The 8,922-nt window shown below is 37.9% G+C and overlaps 1 long non-coding RNA gene across 1 annotated transcript; it reads left to right on the plus strand.

The window, feature by feature from the left end:
• Positions 1 to 5,865: 5,865 nt before the first annotated feature.
• LOC123969910 lies at positions 5,866 to 7,175 on the plus strand. Its single transcript, XR_006824816.1, has 2 exons — positions 5,866 to 6,173; positions 6,932 to 7,175. It is a non-coding gene; the product is annotated as an uncharacterized LOC123969910 (long non-coding RNA).
• Positions 7,176 to 8,922: the final 1,747 nt, after the last annotated feature.

Consider the following 8,922-nt stretch of genomic DNA (forward strand, 5'->3'; position numbering starts at 1 on the left):
AACTAACAAAAAAAAAAAAAAAAAAAAAAAAAAAAAAAAAAAGAAAAAAAAAAAAAAAAAAGACAGGCCTTTTCCAATTACGTTAAAAAATGCAATCCAATTATGTACACTAATCTCTTGTTATAATTGCAGTTTCTAATAAGTTTAGGAGGATATAACATATTATAAAAAAGTTTTGCTGTCACAAATGCTGTTAAATGACCTGTGGGGAGACTTGGCCATTATGTGCTTTGCTAACCAAGCTGGACAAAAATACTGCTTCAGACAGTAATTATAGACTGTTTGACTCTTTGGATATTTGATACAATCAGAGGCGCTCTAAAAGGGTCATAATAAGCAATGCTGCAGTGAGCAGAAACCAGACCTTTCTACCAGAGTGCCCTCCATGGTATTGATGTGTCTGCACATATCCCACAGCAAGATGTGCAAGTGGAATATGGACCGCAGGTGGAAAGAAAACAAAATAAATGACTCCCCCTGAAATAATAATGATGTCATATTTTGTGAAATGATAGTTGGAGAGACATAATTCAGTGGCAAAGCAGACTGCTTACCTCTGCAGTGTTTTTGCCAATCAGGTCAGGTCAATCAGTATAACAGTTAATCAGGCCATTTGACTGATTACAGACTCTGCCAGGAGAGCTACAGGAAACTACAGGAATCAGAACAGGCTAGAAACAGCAACACGCTGAAATGACAGACAGATAGAGGAAACAAAAGTCTCCACAATGATGACTCATGGTGGGCAGCCTCTGGATTAGCCTGTGTCAACCAACAATATGAACCGTAGGTTTGCATTTTTGGCATTTTGCAGCCTATGTTGTCAGCTGATTAAAATGTTTTGCTCTGGAGGCCACACTACATAAACAAAAAGCTAGATATTGCAGATAATATCTCATCAGCATCAACACACGCTGTTCTTTTAGACCTTTAGGATAAGAACACGATGATCCCTAAAGTGACAAAGAATGAACAGATGAATGCCAGGCTCTAGGTCAGCTTGCAAAAACAACACTGACCAAGGCCATCTTTTCAATAAAGAAATGTTAAGTGTGCACACACTAATGACAATACAAACACAGCCTGGCAGTCAATCTCCAGAGAATGAATGGCAGCCCAGGAAACAATAAGTGCTTATTTTATGCGAGTTGTCAATGCTCCTTGTCCAGTTCTCCATCTAACTGGCTAGGGTAAACAGAATTCAGGCCAAAATCTGGCTCATTCAGTTACTCTGTGGCAAGTACTTGCAAGCTCATGCCAGTCACAGACTTCTGAGCATGTAACGCCAATAATGACATGTCATTATAGAGCCCTGGAGCACTGACACAAATACTTAACCTGGTAAAAAGTCAAATCTAACTCCTGAAGAGCACAGTCAATACACCTTTTCTAAATGACAAGATAGAAAGACAGTCTTTAACCCTTTAAGATGAAGGGTGTACAGAATGCTGAGTCTAACCAGAATTTCAGTGAGATTATAACGGGATTATTGGTGTGCATATGGCTCCTCAACACTTAAATAGACAGAGACAGCAACAAATATCATAGACATTGCTGCAGAAACCCTTTAGGATATCAATAAAAAATTTGGATTGTTTAGGCAAATAATAATGTAGTGTGAACAAGAAAGGATACCTACAAAATGCAAAATGGACTCAATATACAAATTTAATACACCAACAAATCTATGTCCACAAGTAGGCTATAGATTGCAATAGGTGACAGGCCACATTGTTGCCACATTACAACCTATCAACAACTACCTCACACAGAGGCAATAAACAGCAACATGTAGGTTGATCCGCAAAGTGAAAATGCACGTTCATCTGAAACTTTTCTATCGATCTACCCTCACATAAGTGAATAACTGTTCCCTTCAGTAACCTGTGCATAAAGAAATCAATCATTTGCAATGGCTTTGTTAGCCTTACGTTTACGCGGAGCTATTGTTGCTCTTTGGGCTACTGGTGGGCTATCGGTGCTCAGCGGAAGCCTTGGTTAAAAGTGCTTGTAGAGCAAAAAACCAAGTGGGTTGTTTGTCTGAGCTGATAAAAATGGGAAGTAAGTTGGTGTCCAAAATTTTCGCGACAGCCTAGCAAGAGGAGTCATATTCACCACTGCCCTGTAATTAGTAGCATATCCTAAGAGGCTAGGGTAAGCTACCTCTGCTGTGTCGCTTTGACTTTAACCCTCGGAAACAGCAATTTACTTTGAGCAGGATGCGAAGCAACTGTTGAAAAGCAAGCGTTCAAAAAATATTTACCAGAAAGTGGAGAGCTTCGTGGGCATTATTTTGCTTCGTATCGCCTCGTAGTTTAAGCAGTACTCCGACCTAAGTTGTCTCTGGCAGAGAGAGAAAAAATGCAGCTCAACACCTTCTTTTTCCAACTCTGCTCATTACGCACGGCTCGACGTCAACGTCCACATTTGATCGCTAATATGCGATAATTTCCACTTGCATCGACTTTCCGGCGAATTTCCAGCATTTACCTCGAGTAAAAACTAAACCAAAACCGTTTTTATCCTCGGTTCGGTTCGGTATTTCCCCATAGTAGCACAACGCCTTCTTGGATGGTTGTTATGGCCTATCCCATCGAACGCTACAAACTAGCCAGAGTAAGAAACGGCGCTTCCGGTTCTAACTTTCAAAATAAAGGCATAAAACTTTAAAAAAGGTGCATTTGTACAATGAAATATATTCATAAAAAGTTGTTTCAATCAAATGTTCAGTACTCTACCTTGAAAAATATCAACAAAGATCTGATGGAAAATCCTTGAAATATTCGACATTTTAAATAAGATGAGCACACCCTGTTCTTCTGCCGCGGCTTTAGTGTTGAAGCACAATAACCTCGTTTCCTGTATTTTCGTGAGCTTGACAGGTTCTTAATGCTGGACGCGGACTGGTTAACGGGCCCGTCAGTACTCCAAGCGGTTTGTGCAATAACACATTTGCGGGCGCCCTCTAGCGGCGTGTCTGTGGCAGTGGGGTTATGTAGGCTACGTACATGTTAATACATCAAGCTTCCTTTACGTTTTACCTTATATATTATATGATACATAATCAGAGTACACCCGGTAGTGAGCCAATATGTTTGAAAGTTAAGTATAGTTTGATAAAAACCTCTAAACCTTTACCCCTAACATGCACTTCCTATGGGCTCTCTTCTTCTTCTGTCTCCTTAGAAATCGCTCATCTTGATTATTGCTTTCCCTAGATACCCTAATTATCCCCTCGATGCCGTATGGGTTCATAGCTCTTACAAGACAGATATGGTTGCTCGTAGATCTTACTTTACTGATGCTTGTATGTTACTTTGGACTGCCAAATGTGTAAATGTAGGCTAAATGTAAAAATGCACATCATTCCCCAATGAAACATCATATTTATACATTATTCATTAACTTTTATCTCTTTCATGTGGTCTGTCTCTGCATGATGGGCTATACCAGGAATTTAGGCCATGAAAATGTAGTTATGTTAAAGGTTAAAACCATCTAATTTATGCAAGGGCGGATTTTTCATGTCACTGTTGGTGGGGACATTAAACATAGCCTAGCGGGAGTTTTTCTCTAGAATTAAAGTTGCTGAGCCTCTAAAAAAGGTAGGCAGCGCACCAAACCACTGTGAGGCATTTGAGGGGGTAGGACATAATCTTTCAAAATTTAAAAACACATTGGCCTCCTATAGAGAAGAAGATCTGTTAACCAGTTGTGTACCAAATACACTGATAGCAGTGGTTATATTTAATTGTGTTCACCAAAATGATTGCAGGGTGCAATTCAGTAGACCTACCTATTGCTGGATATTGGTAGGGACATGTGCTTATACATGCTTGAATTTGATTAAAACGCTAGTTTTTTGGCTGATAAGCAAAGAAAAAAGAACGAATTTTGTGCAAGTTTTTTCTTCTGGGTGCAGGGAATGGTCATTTTAAGAGGACTAAAACACCCTGTCAACACCAAATGTGAATAGAAAATAGCGTGTTATCCAGTCTATGGTTAACACGTCCATTTTGGGTGCTATACCACTATACCAGCTTGAAGGTCTACTGTCCACAATAATTCCAAAAAAGAAAATACTTCCTCAACCTATGTTGTTTGAAATGAGGTGAAGAGGCAATATTGACTGAATTGGGCTTAAGAAATAATATTGATTAATTAATAGACCAGATATTGATATGGTAAGTCCTAGCCAACTTTTTGAGAAACAATGAAGGCTAACTTGTATCCATTGAAGGTTAAAACTAAGGGCAACTGTCCATGGTAGAAGACATTTCACCTTTCATCCAAGAGGCCTCTTCAGTTCTGACTGGCTGGGAATACCAGTTATTTCACCTCTGTGGGGTTGTTATCATGCTTGGTTAGTTAGTTCTCCTGGCAGTCATTATGGTCGTTGGAGACACCTGAGGCCAAGTCTGAAGGACCTTATTTTAGCAATGTAGCTTATATAGCCTAGCCTACAATATCATATCCATATTCATTTAATGACTCTAATTTAACTTTTGTCCTGTCATGAACAGACTGTGGAATATGATTCACAGTTTAGCCTACCTGTTTAAAAGACCACATTTGTGTTTAAGAAATTCTTATAAAACCAAGACTGGATTAAAACACACATCTGTTGTTCACCCTCTGAGATGAGAAGAGTAGGCCTACAGTGGCAATCACAGTAGGTAGGCTATAGGTTAGAGTTTTTAAATAGACTAGGTTAATTGTTACATTAGCCTATTAGATTTGTTTTATTTGAAAAAATAACAAGTGAAAACAGCCATCAGCCCTGTTTAATCCTGACTCGGCCTCTGTTATGCTGCTACCGCACTTTCTTTTTCCCCCTGCTGTTGTGCTCCTCCCGCATCTGCATGGCTACTTTATATTGGGACTTATATTGAGCCTCTGGATTATCATACAGACCTAGCCCAAATCTTGATAGTAGGCTATAATTGCGATTGTAATTTGAATTCAATAGAACTGCTATTAGGCTAAGTACCTACTTTGTATAGGCCTAAAATCACCCACTGGCTGTCCAGTTTATTGAATTAATTTATGTAGGCCTACTCTATGCAGCTGGGGGCTGTTTGAATTGGTATAATATTTGTAAGGTAATATTTTGTGAGAATTTCTTGGTGGAGCTTAACAATAAATTGTTACAGAGGTAATTATTTTAAGTTATTTTATTAGTAAAGGTTTCAGGGCTTCAGGGCTTGAAGTTTTTTGGCCTCCTGTTGAGGGCGACATAACACATCTAATGCAGGGCAAAATCTCTTTGGCACTGCTGTACAGTATAACTTTTCATTTATGCATGCCAAGGTCAATTTTGCAGATTTGCTGTAAACAGAATCACCAAATTTTATACATTCAAGATAACATAAAACTGTGGTAACACTGAATAAGTAACTACAAAAAACAGCTAAATGTGACTTCCAGACCAAAGTCAAGCCATAGTTGTTTACACTTATGTCTTACATCAACAATTAAGAAGGTACATTTGAGAGGAAAATTATGTACTTTTTATACCGTTACATTATCATTTTAAAGTTTTATTAGTTACTCAAGTTAATCAATAATTATAATTCAATAGTACATATTCTAAATACATATACATTTGGTACTTTATGTATATTTTGATGCTGATACTTTAGTAAAATTTTAAATGCAAAACTTGTAACATGTGACATAGTTTTTCAGAGTATTTATACACTGTGGTATTACTACTTTGCTGAAGGAGAATTGGCTCAAATGATTGATGTTAACTAACTTAAGTTCTACTGCTCCAGCTTAAAATAACATTGCAATTGTTCATTATAATGTAGAATCACTATTTTGTGACAAGAGTTCTTTTCTATTCAAGGAATCTGAACCTGCAGTCCTGCATCCAAGGCCAGATTTCTTATTTTGATGAGAATTTGGTCAGTATGTTTACATAAGTGTCTTTGGGCCACGGAAGTAACTCCTCCCAGGAACAGTGATGGGAAGTACTGAGTATCTATTAGTGTATATTAGACATGAGGAGACATTTCCCTACAGTAGAGGAGAGTGACTGTGTGACCAGAAAGATGTTCTCTGTCCTTAGAAGACTCACATTGAACCGGTCCACAATGATGAAAGCCATTCAGGAAAATCACAGGTCAACCATCTACAGCAAGCCACCAAAGGAAAAGATTGGACCAGTGGTAGGACTGAATATCTTTGTTAGTAGTTGTTTAGTAGAAGTTGAATGGGCTGATATCCCAGGTTGTTTGACTATATCAAAATGTACTACAACAGCAGGGATTCTTGTAATATATTTACCAGTAGCATTGGGTGCTCAACCTTAATCAAATTCGGAGACCACGTTGGCACACAAATAATACAAACAGTGCAACAAAGTCAGTCTTGAGGAGGCAGTATCTCTAATACGTCTCTGTTTTGCCCCTAATGCGAGGAATTCAAGCAAACTGCGTTCCCCGGCCTGCAGAGTGGGAGAGATGATTTATTTATTTCTTATCCATAAGTCAGTGTGAAGCTCTGGCCTCTTTAAAGGGATCCCATGATGGAACTGCAACATAGTGGCCGGTGTTTATACCACTTTAAATCTGTTGATCTGTCCTCGGGGACATGCACAGGGGCTTTTGCAAAGCCTGGCTCAGGATGGGAATATCAAAGTGCAGAGGGACACAGGGAATATCATGGTAGGTAGATATAAATGGGGGCTGCGGTTATATCATCGGCAGAGTCACTGAGATCGGGGGACCCTCTGTTGTGGACACAGGTGTTCAATCCTCTCCATTCAACCTGTAGCTGATGACAGGAGAGGTCTGGGAGCTATGATACACTGCCTTAAAATGTGCACCAAATATCATCCTTCATGCAGTTGTTTAATTCTATTCCAAGGAACATAATGTCTATTAATCAAGCATTTATGTTTATGTTCTCCTGGGCTTTCTTACAGCAATCTGTCATTGCCATATGTGCGTTTGCTGTGACTATCTTGGGCCCGGCTGGATGGATCATGCATCACATTCCAGACTACCGGCAGAGATCACCTCCACAACCCTGACTTCTGCAAAATCTCTTCACTCAGGAAGACACCCATGCACTATCATTATTGTGGCTTTCCAATGTGTAAAATGTTATGAAGGGAAGCAAAACTTGACGATGAAACCATTCCCCAGAATAAAGACTTTTTCGTGATATCTCCTGTGGTTTGTTTTATGTTTCAAAGATATGAGATATATAACAAATATGGTGCTTAATATTTGCCTTTGTGCACTTTGGGATAGCATAAACAGTAGTAACAAGCACAGCGGTCATTCGAGGTGATCACTGTAGTGGATGAAGCTCCCAGTCAGCTGGAGATGAGATGGAAATGCTCCAGCAGTTCTTGACACACGCTATTATTACGTAAAAAACATACATAAAATAAGCAAATAATGTCTATCAAAAAGAAAGGAAAAATCTAAATTTCTAAACCATGAAAACAAACAAAAATATAGGGTGAATTCAGGTTGAGTGGGACACCAGGTTGAATGGGACACTTAAGCTTATGAGTACTATACAGGGTTAATTTTGTAAGCCAATCACAACAATTGTTATTGTGTTGTTGTTGAATGTCTATTGGATATGAAACAGAGGTTGTGATTGGTGTGACATCAAAGAAGCGGTCCCCTAGTTCTTTTTCAAATTGGTTTACTCCTGGGACCTCATGGTAAACCACCTGGCAAGTGTAAATCTATATAAAATTATAAGGATGATAATTCAGTCACTTATGATTTAACAATAAAATTTTTGCTTTAAATGTCTTTATACTGTCTGTAGATTAGAGATTAATTACAATTCTGTAGATTAGAGATTAATTACAATTCTGTAGATTAGAGATTAATTACAATAAGGATGTAACTAGATCAAATATTTATGAAAATTAGATTTACAGCCCTGTCCCACTCAACCTGACAGTGTTCGATAAATTGGGACAGGGCATTTCAGGTTGAGTGGGACAGTTTTAATGCTAATGCTAGTAAGCACAGTGCAGCAGTTTCATGAAAAAAAGATAACATTTTAAAGTTGTTGGTAAGAATAATGTATCTGAGTATCAAATTTATGGTTGGTAATTTCTTAAATACACTAGGCTACACAAAAAATGGCACCCATACAAAGAAAAGATTAACAGAAAGAGAGAGGAATTAGTGAAAGGTGGGCAGGGCATGCGGAGAAGGTAAGGACAACAATGTAGGAAGGGAAGAAAACTCAACAAGTGGAGGGAAGAGAAAATGGCAGTGGATGTTGAGGAATATAAAGGACAGGAACCTAAAGTAAGGTTTTTAGCCAAGGCATGGAACACCCTGAAATTGACATTACAAAAGTGAGTGAAAGGGCTGATGAGAGGCATCAGGTAAAAGCCCCAAATAGTTTCAGAAATGCATTTAATAACTTACTTACATAGCCTAGTATTAATAAACTGAAGACATTTTGCCTTTAGGCTACTTGCAAACATGATTTTTTTTTTCACACATTGTTGAATATTTTTAACTAAATTATATCTCTTTGAGTTACTGTACACTAACACATTATATATGCTGTTAAATGTTAATATAATATTAAAATGCCTATTAATGTGTTATTAAATGTTGTAAAAAGTATTTCTCATGTGTTTAATGTTTAATTTTAACTTTAAATAATATAGTGTCCCACTTTATCTAACAAAGTGTCCCACTCAACCTGATTGCTTCCAGTTTGCCGAAGAGGGTGACAGATGATGTTTAAAGATAAACAATTTGATAATAAATCAATAAATTGGCTTAATTTCACCATAGATGTCTTCACAACAATCTATTTTTTAAAAATACATACAATTTTAATACATTCTAACTGATTTAGGCTGTTTAAAAGGCAATTTACCAAAAAGTGTCCCACTTTACCTGACTTGACCCTACATAATATTCT

The sequence above is a fragment of the Micropterus dolomieu genome, linkage group LG04, assembly GCF_021292245.1.
Source record: "Micropterus dolomieu isolate WLL.071019.BEF.003 ecotype Adirondacks linkage group LG04, ASM2129224v1, whole genome shotgun sequence".
Taxonomy (NCBI): Eukaryota; Metazoa; Chordata; class Actinopteri; order Centrarchiformes; family Centrarchidae; genus Micropterus; species Micropterus dolomieu.